The following is a 16,165-nucleotide window of genomic DNA, read 5'->3' as shown; positions in this document are numbered from 1 at the left end:
AACTGAGATGGCCACAGTAGGCCTTTGCCCTCTATGGGCTGTCGCGCCACTTAGTTTAGTTTTTTTCTTTTTCAGTAGAGTAAATTTTGGTAATACTTCAACTTCAAAATATCAAACTAAGACAAAAGACGATTAGTTTTATCCTTACACTACTAACGGGATACTTATGTGCTCTCCTTATGATGACTATTACATAACGTAAGACCATACTATACCCACAGCCCGCGAAAAAATTTTGAAGAAAATTTTTTTTTTTTAAATTAAAAATTAGCAGAAAGGCCAAAAGTATTCGTAACCGAAATTAACGAGCATTAAAATTAACAATTTAACAACCTGCCATTCCAGTCCACCACATCAGCCTTAACAGACATTCAGATGTTAAATAACATTAGATCTCAAAACCTTTTTGACAGTAAATTGGCCTCAAGTAGAAATGCTGTGCCCCAACATAGGTACAATAGTAATCACAACACAAAAACAGACATTAACAGCTGTACATAGCTGATCTTGAATATTACAAAGTCAACAATCTTAATTGTTTGCTAAACAGTGAAAAAACAATGTTAATTGTTCGCTAAAAAGTGAAAAAAAAACACAATGTTAATTGTTTTGAAAAAACAACAACAAATCACTTATACAAAATCGNCACAATGTTAATTGTTTTGAAAAAACAACAACAAAAACAATCTTAATTGTTTACAAAAACAACAACAACAAAAACAATCTTAATTGTTTGCTAAAAACTTTTGCTAAAAAAACTTTTGACCTACCCGATAGTCAAAACAAAGTTCACTCGACCTTAAAAAATTCTCTCCATAGAAAATAAAATTACAGAGATAAAATGTGACTCAATGAGTATATAAAGAATCTCACTCAATAAATGTGAAAAAAATTTGAGGTAATTTATTAACTCAAATGGTTCCTTATAAAAAGGAATGAAAAAAATTGATTTTGTTTGTTGAAATATGTTTATAAAAATTGAGAATTGCAAACAAATGAAAACAAATCAGGCTAACTTTGTAGACTGATGGTAGTCCGAGTTTAAACGAATGAAAAAAATTTGTACAACAAAGTTTTGTACAATTTAATTATTGAAAAAGTGAAAAATTTTTAAAACCAATCAAATACGACTGATAATTTAGTATTCCGAGTTAAAACGACAAAAAAATTTTAGTATACAACCTATCAATTATGCATGGGTTCAGAAATCAAAGTCATTAGTGAGATCAATTAGTGCACAAAAAATTAACAAGTTAAAACTTAGAGAGATTTAAAATTAAAAAAACTTAAGTCATTCTAAACTCGTTCGATTTACAAGGGAATTAACCAAAGCATCTGTCTGGCAATTTGTCCGTTAAAGTTGTGAAGTTGCGAAGTTGCACTTTTCTCCAAAACGATTAAGATTTACCAACAAGAATTTTGAAATCCCATATAGATAGATAGATTTATTATGTTCATTTTAATTTCTACATTCATATATTTAAAAACAATTTTTGCAATGATGACCCACAGCTTGATCTTCTTTTTTTTTCTGCAACCCCGAATTCGAGAATAAAAGATGTATTTTGCGTTTTCTGCAAAACTTCCAAAAGGGAATAAACCCGAACCTTTTAAAACTATATGTTAATAAAAGAAATTAAACAAAATTAAAAATATTTTTTTAGATTATTTTAAGATATTTCTAAATTTAATCGTATCTCTTTTCCTCAAGTATTTATTTCAATGCTTATCAGTTCCAATAACTACACTTAGAGTTTTTAAAAGCTGATTGATGAAACTATGATTGGCAATTGTCACTATTAATGATTAGTATTATCTTGAAAACATAGTCTAAAACAAGTAAAAACAAGGCAAGTAAAAAAAACTATTTTAAAGCTAGATACAAAAGTTAAATATTGTGAAATAATTCAAAATCGATGTCTTAAATAACCTGAAGGCAAAACAATTTTTTTTTATTCCTTGAATAAAAAAAATTATTCAGCTTTATTTCATCCATTTCTTTCTCAAGACAAAATATAAGAATCCTAGCTCATAGTTTTAAATCCATTTAAGATAATGCATAATTCTAAACAAACAAAAAGAGTCTTCTATTTTTTGATTATAAGCCTCTTTTCTTTTCTCAATTTATTTTGACGTGATGAATATTCTTTCATACTTTATTTTGATGCTTTCTTTCCTAATCTTGATATTAATAATTTAAACTAAGCTTTTCTAACATTTAAGTTTTTTTTCGTTTTTTCCGCAATATCTGCAATTATTTTCTTTCACGAATTACATTTTTACATCTATATAAATCAAAAATGAATGATTCTGAATGTTTGGAACAAAGTAAAATACTAATAATTTTAACTTTCTAAACTTTATTAGCGCACGTCATTTAACAAACAAAAAAACGTAATTTTGACTATTTTCAATATTTTTTAATTAACATTACTTACCAAAAAGTAAAAAATAAAATTGCTTTGACTTTCGATAATACTTTACGTATATGTTAAAATTTATTAAAAGAAAACATTACAAGTGCACAAAAATTATGCTATATTATATTTTTACCTTATTTTAAAAAAGCAGAAAGCAATTACGTGTTTCTTTCAAAACAAATTTAAATTTTTACAGCTATCGATACAAATAAAAAAAAGTCATTTTTAGCTTTTTAAAACCTTAATAAGGAGGTAATCAGTGATAAAGTACGTTCAAAATTTTTCAGAATAATTTCATTGAGTTTAGTTGTTAGAACTGATATTATTGATACACTGTTAGAAATTTCTCGGAAAAAATGGTTAAATAACAATCTATTTAATTGTTTCTTTACCATATTCAACTGAAACAGTCAAAAAACCACAAAAAAAGATTCTATTAAAGCTGTTAAATTTGATTCAAAATAATGTTTTATTAACTGTTTTAACCTAATATGGTTAGGCAACCAGACTTTTACTCGTGCAAAACTACGCCCACAGCCAATGAGAATCAAGCACACGTTCTTCTAAAGTCATGTGATACGAAGGATTACGATTTCACCTTTTTTTTTTCATCATCGGATGCCTAGCACAACAGCGGATGCCTAATTATCTACTAGTAATAAGTGTGTGGTGAACAACCTTATGAACCCAGTTAGATCCTTGCAAGTGGATAAAAACTTTAGCCGAGAGGGTTAATCTGTCTCTCTCAATACCGGTTGAACCAGGAGTATGAACCCTACCGCTGACATCACTATATTTTGTTAACCCTCAGTGCCCTGCACTTCTCAATTGGTGACACTGGACTACAGAAATATAAGCTCTTATTCTCACATAGAAAACAGTGCAGCACCACTGAACACAAGAAAGTCAAGTATTTCCCATCTCTCACGATAGATGGCACCACTAGAAAGACTAATTAAACCGCAATCCACATTCATTTGACGAAACACTATCCTACCACAACTTCTCTCCAATGTATATTTTCTAACGAAAAACCTAACTCCAATATCCAGTTAAATTTCATTTTTACTGCTCTGAAGCCATGCCAGTTGCAAATAGTTACAAAGCCTTGTAGTTCTGTATCCCCGGTTTCTTCACCATGCTAGTTGCAAACTGTTTCCAACCCGTAAAGTTAATGAAATGTTCTTAATCGTAAACTTTACGGTTAATTGAATGAATAGACTACTGCTGGTTATTTTACCGTAATTTTCTAATGAAAATTCTAACAATGTAGTAATTGCAAGATTAACAAACACAACCAAGCATAATTTTATATGTTGAAAATATATTCTTTCTCACTGATTGAACTTAAATTGGATTACTTTACAATTATGAATTCGATATATTTTTAAACATTATCACTCAATGGCTGTCATGAATTTCTTCAATACATCATATTTTTAACACTTTCATTGCAATTGTAATCTTAAAAACTATCGCAGTTTTATACTAAAGGCTCTATTTCTGATATATTTAAAAGCCATCAAAATGTTAAAAGGCAATGAAATCTAATTTTGTCTTGTACATCTTCAGTAAAGCTGAAGAAAACGATTTAAGTGGTACAAGAAATAAAGGTAAGGAAGTTTCAAGTCTCGAAGGATAGAGATTAAAGAACTTTTCGAAAGATAAAAAAAAAACTTTTCTTCCTTCAAATCACTTTAATCTCATAACAAAATCGCTCTTTTCGTTTTGGTTAAAATTCGTATCTATTTTCAAGCTTATTAAAGGTGAAACAACTAGAAATTTTAAAATATTTATTGAAAGGAAACTTTTATTTAAATATTTGAAAACCTTAAGAAACGAACATATTTGGGGAAATTTTTGAGACTCTCAGAAAACTTGCTTTAAATTGTATGGAAATGATGAAATTGTTTACGAAACATATTTTTCTTTTGAAAATCATTTTATTTAGGGACTTGATAAAATAGTTTCATCTCTACACTTTCAGATAAATATACCTCATCTCCAAAGAATGGTCGATGATTTCTAAAATGGAAATGTATGGTTTGCTGCCTTCTGCTCAGGAAAGAAGAACATTTATTAAAAAAAGTTTTTTAATTAGTTACAAATTAGTCAAAAGATGGATCTGCTGACCGAAAAAAAACTCTAAAACAATGCATAACTACTATTTACAGCAATAACGTGATTTTTCCTGACGGAAAAATTAACAGATACCAATACAAAAATTGCAATTCGAATGATCTGACTCTGACTTCTAGTGGAGATTATCATTTCATAATTTTCACTGTAGATAATTTTGAAATTTTTGAAAATTATTCCGTTGTTTTTTTAACAGAACGCAACGAATTGTACATTCGTGTCACTTTAGGTTTTTCTTTAAATTTATTTTTCAAAACGTCGATCATTTTTGGGACACTATTTAAATTAAACACTATGTTCTTAAAATTCTAAATCTAGGTACTTAAGGGATGTAGTACTTACTCTACTAGGTACTTACTCTAAACACATCATTCAACCACGTTTAATTATGTGCTTTGACATTGATAAAAGTCTTTAAAAGAAAATATCAATACCTGATCCAGCCTACCAAGATTTTGGAATTCAAAAGGTTACAAATTTCACTTTAAAAGCTGCTTGTTTTACTATTTATGGAGGTGCATATGCTTTTTACAAATAAATGACCATTCAAATTAGAAATAAAAATATTTTTCTAATCCAATTCAGGAACGAAATTTCTATCCACAATACTCGAAAACATATTTGAAAGAATACTTACTTAAATACAATAGACAAAATTAAAATGCAAACCGGCACTGCTGAACAAAAAACCACCTTTTTGCACTTGTAATGCTAATAAATATTTTTCAAAACATTTCATGTAACATTTATTCTAAATAATATTTTAATCAGATTTTTAATAAATAGGCATTATTTTGCCTTGGCATTAATTAAATTTGAATAAAAAGTATTTTAGTTATTATCTCCGTGAATTTTTTACATTGTCAGAAATGTAAGAGCGTGATGAATCATAGCAACGTCAACCTTAAAGTTTTTCTAAGTAAACCAATATTATAGTACTTCTTACACTTACCCAGATAGTAGAAAACTACCTCTTTAAAGGGTAAAGTTTGTAAGGTTGATTTTAATGTCAGCGACAACCTTTATCACAAAGTTCAACAAGATTCATAAATTATTAACAAATAAAAATTGCAAGCTTGAAACAATGTTAAATTTAACTATGCTAGTTTAAGAGCTATGAGGTTAGCATTAAACTTGTATAAACAGCTCTTTTATATCGAGAATGAATCTACCCTTACGAAACAAGCCTAGAAAAACCTTCGGAAATCAAGAGTTAAAAGCGTTCTTAAACCGACGATAAATTCATCTACTCAAAGTTTATTTTAGATTTTATGACCATCTCTAAAACAAAGTTTGCGCATGCTTTTATATAATTTCTTTAACAATATAAAAATGAAAATTGGTCAGATCATTGAGTGTTCAGCACAAACAAAGTATCGCATTTGAGAGCAGGACAAAGATAGAATGAAAAAAAAGCTAAATCAAGATTTACTTTCAAATCTAAAAAATAAGTTTTTTTGTATGCCTATATTCAAATTTTAAGGAAACAAGCTTGACAAACTAATCTTTCTACTACGTTTGAAAAAGGAATAATTAGACAACCTTTCTACGCCAACCAAATGAAAATAAAAATACAAAATTTGCCGTAAAGTTGCCTGCTATATAGGCAATAACATGGTACTAATGTAGAATCATGATGCAGCTATTTAACACCTTATTTGCTCACTTTTATGTTTCAAGATACCACTAGTATGATTCAACATTGAATCAATTTTTCTGAGAGTGTACATAGAATATCTGGTATAAGTATAATTGACACATAAAAAAATCTAGCATCAAAAATAAAACAGCTTGTTTAAGTTCCTTAAGTTTTAGATAATATTTTGAAAAATAAATAAATTATGTAATTAGGGTGTATCACAACTTTATTTTTAGCTATAAATATTTTACGATAAATATTTACGATAGGTATCTTATTCAATTCGTGCTACAGCTCTTTCAAAATAAATCATACGTGTAACTGTATTAACCTTGTCACTTTTTTTTGCCGTCACTATAAATACTTTTCTTAAAGGTAAACTTCATATATTTCCTTTAAATGTGAAACAGGATGTGAAGTAGCTCTTATCGATTTAGATAACCAATAAAATTAAAGTTCTTAAAGCAGATTACAAACAAAAGCTTTCCGTATGTCCAGTGGTGACAAGATGCCCTGTTCAACAGATATCTCAATATTTTAGATAAAAAGAAATAATAACAATAAACATGAGTTTTCAAAAAGTGATAAAAAAAATTATAATAACAAACACGTTCCTTGAAATCAAGATTAAAAAAACAGCTTTTTTGTCACTTTGATTTTAAAAATAGTTTATTGTAATGCTATTTTTCAACAATCGTGTAATGTTCGGCCGATAACAATAAATTATATTTTTAAATTACTAACTTAATTACAATTTATAAGGATATAAATTAATTTTAAATCTGGAAAATTCGGATTCAAAAAGCCCCCTCTCAAAAACTCTGTTTACCTCTGAAATCTGATTGGTATTTTGAACCATAATACGGTGCAAATTTGCTGAAACCTTAATAAAATTTTAAATTTTACTATGATTTTATTTAAATTGAATAATTGCATGCATTACATTCGTTGAGAATAATCTAAATCCAGTAGAACAAAAAAATGATACTATACAGATTAAACAGTCGGTAAAATTAGAAATTGTAATTTTAATGTAGTTGTTGCTGCTGTAGGGGCCCTGGGTACACTATAAGAAATTCCGTATCAAGGTATGGTATAAAGTAGCGGCATTTTGGGTGCATCATCCTTAAAATGCATTTTTATCGTAAATTTTGCAGTAATATTTATTTAATTAGATTGGTACAGTGATTTTACGGTAATTATTACTGTAAAATTTACAGTATATCAGATTTTTTGTTTTGTTCCGGTAAAAATGTACTTTACAGTAATTTGGCTCTGAATTTTTATGGAGTACAACATAAAAGTTTTTCATTCTAACAACACACATTTTTGCAACTAGAGGAAGAATGGTCCCCAACAGAGTACATCCTTTTACGATAAAATCATAAAAGATTGTAATTAATAGCTACAAATTATTCTTAAGATCCCCTTTTTTAACCTTAAATATTCGAAATGCGTTGATGGTGGAGAGTTATAAAAAATTATGAACGACAAAAAAATCTTAGACACCATGTAGTAATATCTAGTTTCCAATTATATTCGAAATATATGCAAATGTCTAAGGCAGCCATGAAAAAACGTGTCATTTACATGCTTAGGTTATTCAGAAAAAGATATTAATGATTATATTGAGACTAATATTATATGCATTAATGTATTATGTTTATTTGTTTATTGATGTAATCAAGTTAAAAAGTACAATAGTGTATTCAATTTAGCATTCAGCGGAACGATGTATATTATTCTAACAATGTAGTAAAGCATCCTTATACGATTGTTTTTATTTATTATCGATGATCAAAATCCAGCAATGTGCATTTATTATTTATGAAGCATAACTTAAACATTTTAACTAAATATTAAAATTTCTTGTTGCCATAACATCGTTAAAGAAATCTTTTAGTAAGAAGTAACTACCAAAAGTAAAAGAATCTATATTCTCTCTTGAGTTCAAAATCCCAAGGCTGCAAAGTTGAATATTGATAGTCGTAAACTCGGAATTGGGTCGACTGTTTAACGCCCGCTAAAAAGTAAAACAAGATAATATAGTCCTAGTTAACATCTTATTAAGGTTGCAACAAACTAAACGATATTGTTCAATTTGCATTTCTTACGAAAGTTCTCAAAAGATGGGGGCAAAACTGATCTGACAAAATTAATTCACAATGGCATCTTAAAAGTAAATTAATATTTTTTCTATAGATAAAAATGTTAATTAAGTATAACAAAATTTTGCTATAAATAACTGAAAAAAAAATTATTTTTCTTAACAAAAGGGTCAATTTTAAGCATCCATTCTGTCAACAGAGTCAAACTTACTCCTAAATTTTTTTTTCAATATTATGTAGATATAAATTAAAAATAAAGGAGTAAAACTTTCATGTGACTTGATAACATCCTTAAGAGATTGGAGCATCATATAAATCATTCAGTATGAAAGAATTTTAGAAAAAGTATTCTAGTACTTTGATGAATGTCCAAATGTTGCTTTCGAAAGTTTGCTATCATTTTAACGGAAAATAGATCAAAGTGAGCACTTCATACTTACTTATCTATACTCATAATAATTTTTTTTAAACTTTTAAATTGTTTTTTTTTTATGTTTTAATGAAATAGTTCTTCAACAAAATGCCATTTCTTACGCATGAAATAGCAAATATTTCAAATTGCATAATGATCAAAACTCCACTGGTTTTTCTCAAAAATTTAATTTTTAGGGTAATCTGATGTCCTAAAACTCAATTAAAAATATATATAGCTATAGCCCGTTTTTTCTTATAAATTGAAGTAATATTTTGCATTAGTATTAAAAAGTTAGCGTACATAAATATTAATACATTTTAAAATTATCTATAGTTGACATTGTTCTCCCCTTCTGAGAAGAGTCCTACGATAACTGCAACATTAACTGCAACATAAACTGCAAGTTAATAAATTGTATTGGGGAAAGTGGGGTGAGATCGGTTAGCAAAGATTCGAATGCCTAAAGTGTTGGGCAACACAGTGAAAAAAAGTATGGTGAAAACTAAAAGAATTTACCGTGTTTCTGGCTGTATAGATACACCAAGCAGCTCAGTAGTTCTTTCCGTAGCTCTTCGGTAATGATTTTGGTATAAATTAACAATAAACTATGTTTTTATAACATGTGCCAAATTTGTAAATGTAGTAAAAATTTGGGGATTTTTTCATAATACCTTAGAGCAGGGAATAAAAACCATTTATTCGGTTAAATTTATTTTCAGTTTTGTATTTTTTCCTAAATGTAGGGAAATAAGAATTATAATTTTGAATACCAAAATTTCCGGAATACCGTTACAATATGAATTGAAAAATTATCAAATAAATAGTTTAAATACCGTATATTTTTGTTTTATTAACGCGAATTATGGGGGTTTTTTTTATCAGAAATGTCATTACTAGACATACATTATAATGTCATTACAGAAATATCATACGGTAATTTTAACAGAGTTTTTTTTCTCCGTGTAGAAACTATAAAACTTAATCAAGATAGTAATTATTTAGCTGTGTATAATATATCATTCCGGAAAATCCATAGATGAACTACTTTTTTTTATAAGTGATTCTTTTCTAGAAAAAGTCAAATCACCCGATTATGCCCCACGAAAGGGATAAGATAGGGTACAAATGTTTACTCTATGAGAAATTTACAAACGTTTGAATTTTAGTGTTAAAGTAGCAGACTTTTCCATGTTATATGACAATTTTAAAAAATATATATTCTTCTAATTTACAAGTGATGTAGTCAAAATCGTACTCAGGCCTGGGGGGGGGACGATTGTCCCGGGGCTCGGAACTGCTGCGGGGCCGAACAGAAATTCTTGCAAAAAAGCATAGTGCTTATTTATTAGTTTTTTTAAAAGAAAATTACAGAGAATTTCTTTATATTTGTATAAAAACTACAATTTTGCATAAAGGGTCTTCAAAAATTCTACAAAATATGAAAATATGTCTTTTTGTGTTTTCAGCTGTGAAATTTTGTCCTGGGCCCATAAAACCTTTGTTCAGTCTTCGATATAGTTACCGTCTTCCTCAGTCACACTGCAGCTTTCGTGATCCTAGCATAGTACCCGGTCTTATCTCACCTTACATGTAGCACCCGATCTTATCTCACCTTACATGTAGCACCCGGTCTTATCTCACCTTACATGTAGCACCCGGTTTTATCTCACCTTACTCGTAGCACCCGGTCTTATCTCACCTTACATGTAGAACCCGGTCTTATCTCACCTTACATGTAGCACCCGGTCTTATCTCACCTTACATGTAGCACACGGTCTTACTCCAAGAACAGAGGTTATCAAAACATAAAAGAATAGTGCACTATTGGACTGAATCCTTATTGTTTGTTGGAGTATGAATCTTTAGCAAACGTATAATACGCTGGACTAAAAAAAAAATTTATAACTGTAATGACCAATAAATAAGGCTAGTTTAGAAACAAAAGAGCGTTAAAGGGCATACATGATAAAGCAAGCTTATCTACTAATGTTGTTAATTAATTAACAACAACATGCCAATATGGTAGGTCTTTCTTCTTGATAAGTAAAGTGTAATTCAGAGATTGTTCGCTGAAAAACAGAACTAATTTCTACACAATCGCGGCAGCCGGTCTCACCCCATTTTCCAAAACATTATTATTAAATTAGAGACAATTTCCAATAAATTTACCCTATTTCAAATGTATTTACATAATTTTGCTATTTTAAGACATCAGCGAGAAAGTACTTTACTGGCTGACTTCATAAAATTAAATAATACATATTTCATGAGATAAAGTAAAATATTAAAGAATCCTAAATGAACGACAAATAAATAGTAAAATAAACATCAGCAAGAAAGTACTTTACTGGCAGACTTCATAATATCAAATAATATATATTTCATGAGATAAAGTAAAATTTTAATAAATATTAAATGAACGGCAAATGAATAGTAAAATTAACATCAGCAAGAAAGAATTTTTCTGACAGACTTCAGAAAATGAAATAATGCATATTTCATGAGATAAAGTAAAATATTGAAGAATCTTAAATGAACGACAAATGAATAGTAAAATTAGCATAAGTGAGAAAGTACTTTACTGACAGACTTCATAATGTCAAATAATATATATTTCATGAGATAAAGTAAAATTTTAAAGTATAATAAATGAACGACAAATGAATAGTAAAATTAACATCAGCAAGAAAGTATTTTTCTGACAGGTTTCATAAAATGAAATAATGCATATTTCATGAGATAAAGTAAAATATTAAAGAATCTTAAATGAACGACAAATGAACAGTAAAATTAACATCAGTGAGAAAGTACTTAACTGACAAACTTCATAATGTCAGATAATACATATTTTGTAAGATAAAGTTAATTTTTAAAAAATTTTAATCGAACGACAAATAAATGGTAAAATCAACATTAGCGAGAAAGCGCTTTACTTACAGACTTCATAAAAACAAATAATGCATATTTCATAAGATAAAGTAAAATTTTAACTAATCTTAAAGGAACAAATTATAAATGCTAAAATTTTAATTTATACACCGTATAATTTTTTTTTTGTAAAAAGGAAACTCAGAAAAAAAAATTTTTTTTCAAGCATTACACTAGAAAGACAGCAAAGAAATATTTTTTTTGTTAATATTGAAAATTCTTAAACGGAAATGATCGAACTTTTTTTTTTTTGGAAAAAAAAGAAGTGGTGAGCCTAAGTCAAAAGAGTTTCAATTGAAGATTTCCTCTCCAAAATTTCTATGTTAAGCTCCAGGTCACGCGAGAAAATTCGAAAATACTATGTTGAATTTAAATCGTTGAAAAACTGTTTTTCATTGAAATTGTTCTCTTTAGTATAACAGTGATTCTAGAATAACTGAAAATTAAATGATCTTAACTCAGAGAACTACAGTTTATAATCCCTTTAAGTTTACTTTTAATCTGTTTTTTTTTAGCGATATCCGCTCGTTTAATTAGATTTTTTGCGTTAATTTATTTTTTATCTCAGTATTTCATTTTTTATTTACCCATCGGTTTTTACATTTTTTATTTTCATCTTCTCCTTATAAACACTTTTTACATTTCTTCGGACGATGAAAGAAAAGCTTTTTTATAGAAAAGGAAAAAAATTGAATGACTCTGTTTTTGAGATTAAATAGAGATTTAATGCTAATTTGCGTGGGACCTCTTTTATGATAACATTATAGCCCAAAAAATTAATTTAAAACTTCATTTAGAACTTTTAGTCGTTCTTAACTTTTATGACGTTTAATTATGTGCCTCAATAAATATTATCTTTTTCAACAGGTTTATTTATAGAAAAGTATTTATATTTAGCTATAGAAAGTTAAAGCTCAATTAGTGAAAAATATAAATATGCTGTGTTTTCATCTGAAGCTGTTATGTTGTTTAATGATCGAAATTTTTTATTATTCAATAATCTTGTCAAAAGTGCTTCGAAAATCCATTAAAAATATTTAAAATATAGAAACCAATTTTTTAGAGGGAAAATTGAAACAAAAGACTATTTGTTACTTTGCTGTTAATCTTTACTTTACATAAACCCAGGAAACTGTTCAGGAAAAAAAAACTCGAACGTTTGGTATTTACAGCATGTTGCATTTCACTCCTTGTGAGTACATAGTTAGATACCTAGCTTCCTTCTTTTTACTATTTAAACATTTATTACGTTTATTTTATTATCTTACAACACTAGTCTGTTAAAAATTCCGTATCAAATTACGGTATAAAATATCTGTAGTTTGGGTGAATCATCCGTAAAATCCTTTTAACCGTAAAATATTATACAGTAATTTTTACCGTAATATTTATTTAATTATAGTGATTCAGTGATTTTAAGGTAATTTTTATTGTAACAATTACGATATATCAGACTTTTTGTTCCGTAACATGCTCCAGTAAAAATAGAGCAGTTTATTTTTAAAATATAATGTAGTTCACTTGGATGCCAGGATAATGACATTTAATAATTGTATAGCTTTTGACTACCATGCTCTTCTTTTAAGTCTGACATTTTTATTTTGCGTCATTGACAAAAAAGCTGGCACGACACAGGGGTCGTGAGTTCGATGCCCGTTGTTCGAAGACTCCCAGTGCACAAAATGCTGACTGGTGCCCGCTAAATCTGTCGAGGTCTTCCAAGCTCCCGTAACAAATCAATGCCTCTGGGGAAACTGAATCGGAAATTGATCATGCTCTAGTTCTGATCAGAATTACGATCTGCTGTTTATGGGTGGCGTGTGAATGTGCCCCCCTTATGAAACGGGCCGTAACGTATGTGTGCGACAGAAGTCGAATTCCTGGCCGTAGATGGTGCCCCTGGAAAACAAGAAGAAGCGGACCCCTCTGCCATAAAATAGGCGTTTTAGTATCGACAAGTGGTATAAGACAACAACAACACAAAAGGCCGGGATATCCTGATTGGTAAGTCACTGGGCCCATGTCCAAGGTTCCATCCCCACCTGCTGAAAACTCCCCGTGTTGTAAATGGTAATTGATGCTCGTTAAATCTGTCGAGTCATACAGTCCTCCATGTCCCCATAACAAATCATACCTCTGACGGTACTGTTCTAGCAGTTTCCTTGTCTTCTGGACTTGTTCAAAATTACAAGGCTACGGAGTTGAACATTAGTAGTTGTAAACCCAAAATTGGGTCTGTTGTTCAACGACGGTTATGAAATAAAATAAAAGACAACAACAAAAGCTTTTTTAAAAGATCTCTGACTGAATTAAATAGTTTAAGATATGAATGATTTAGAAAAAGCTGGAAAATCACCACATTAAAAACTACTTGCTCTTCAAAAATTCCTTAATTGGATTTTTTTCTAAAACTATCTTCTCTGTTCCTTCCGGAAGATTTATTTTAACGAAATAGCTTAGAAAATAACCTGGTGGCCTAATAATAACTTTGAAAATAATAGAAATAACTTAGAAAATAATAATGGCTCAAAAAAAGTAACTTAAACTATCTTCATTTATGTTGGTTTTCGAGAAAATGAAAATAGGTGGCTAAGAAAATGACATATTTTCGTGTTAAGTGCAAATTATTGACTAAAAAACTCCTTACATACTCCAAAAATGCCTTTAAGAGCTTAGAATTAGGCATAGAAAAATGTACATGCAATTTTAAAGCAGGTCATTATTGAAAATACATGTATGCATAAAATTTTAAATATATATATAATTGTTAAAACCTGAGAAAAATTATTCTAAAAAGCTAAAAATATAAGTATTAATTAAACATTCAAAAAATCATCGTTTCATTGCATGATATTAGATTTCTGTGGTAGTAAATTGTCGTATTTGGTGAGGATCCCCTATAAACCATTATATACCACCACCCTAGGACCGACACTACCTTAACTGGACACGAACAATAATTCGCATCTAAAAAAATACTACATAAAATCCCTTCACGACTCACATTTTTAAAAATTATTGTTTGTTTGTCAATTCTTAATTGAGAATTTTTCTCGGAGCTAAGTTTTTCTCATGAACGAAATAATGAAAAAAAGGAGCCAATTTTTGTCAGGAAGATTTTAATGAAAACTAATAAAGATAAAAATTTTTAGGGCTTATGGCTACTAATTTAATTTATTATTGTAAGTTCTTTATTGTATGATTATATTATGCTTAGCAACAATTTTTTCATGATATCAATGTTGTAGAGGTAGATATTTCAACAGTATTTGTTACTTATTCATGACTTCAGGGGTAAGCAATCGGGTGGCTCTTTAGCACTTGATTTTAGCTACCAAGATCCTACCACCCGCACCTTTTTTCTCAATAGGCATCCTAAATTTTTGACATAAATTGAGAGTACTAAGTGCTTTGAAACTACTACCGAGTGATCTGAGGAGATTTTCCCCTGATCATAATTTTGTACATTTGGAACGTTCCAATCAAGAACTTATCTGCTAACCAATGTTTAATTTTACTTTTTTTGGCTGTACTAAGTTAAATTTAGCCTTGCTAGTCTTTATGGATGAGCAACAATAGTAGTAGTAGTCGATGTACGTGAGACGGAAGTGACGTCATCACTCAAAGTCAACTGAAGCTTATTTCTGCTCCAACCGGAAGTTGCTTATTTCTGCCAGACCGGAAATTGTTTATTTCTGCCCGCATATTAACCGGAAGTTGCTTATTTCGGCCCGTGTGCTTATTTCTGCCTGTCTTAAATCGAAACTTCGTCTGCAGCGTCATGGTGAGCTTATTTCTTTTTTTCTTAAGCCTAAAATATTTTTAGTTTCGGTTTCTGTTTTTAATATAGTTTCGTTTTTAAATATTGTTTTTATTTATTACTTTTTTTGAGGGTGGCAACACATAATAATTTTAATATTAGTTTCTTGCGGCGGCAACACTTATAAACTTTGTTATTTGGGGTGAAATATTGTATATTATGAAGTAATGACGTCATCTTTTTATTACTTAATACATAAATGATATCATGCTTTTACTCTAGTGGCGCCATCTATGTGGGGATGATGGAAATAAAATAACTTTAAATCTATTTTAATATTTAATTCTGTTTTATTATTATTTATTAAATATAATTAAGGCTGAGGATCGAACTCACGCCAATCAAAAAGCCTTCGTGGGTCAGTAGTTGGATATCATAACCACTGACCCACGAATGCTTGGTTAGATATGTGTAAATAAGTTAAACTTTTGTATTCTGAGCACGTGTATAAATGAAAAGGATTTTATATCGATATCATCCTACAGTTTCATCGATATATTTTCACTTGGCAGTTATTAAGTAATTATTTCTGCCCCTCGAAAGGATATTATAACTTTCTCTGGATGGCAACGGTACTGATCATACACGTGTTAATTATTACATAATAAATAAATGATATCATGATTTTCACTCTAGTGGCGCCATCTATGAGGGAATGTTAGAAATAAAATAACTTTAAATCTATTTTATTATTTA

This window comes from Parasteatoda tepidariorum, chromosome X1, assembly GCF_043381705.1.
Source record: "Parasteatoda tepidariorum isolate YZ-2023 chromosome X1, CAS_Ptep_4.0, whole genome shotgun sequence".
Taxonomy (NCBI): Eukaryota; Metazoa; Arthropoda; class Arachnida; order Araneae; family Theridiidae; genus Parasteatoda; species Parasteatoda tepidariorum.
The sequence above is the reverse complement of the archived record's forward strand: the minus strand, read 5'-3'. Positions refer to the sequence as shown.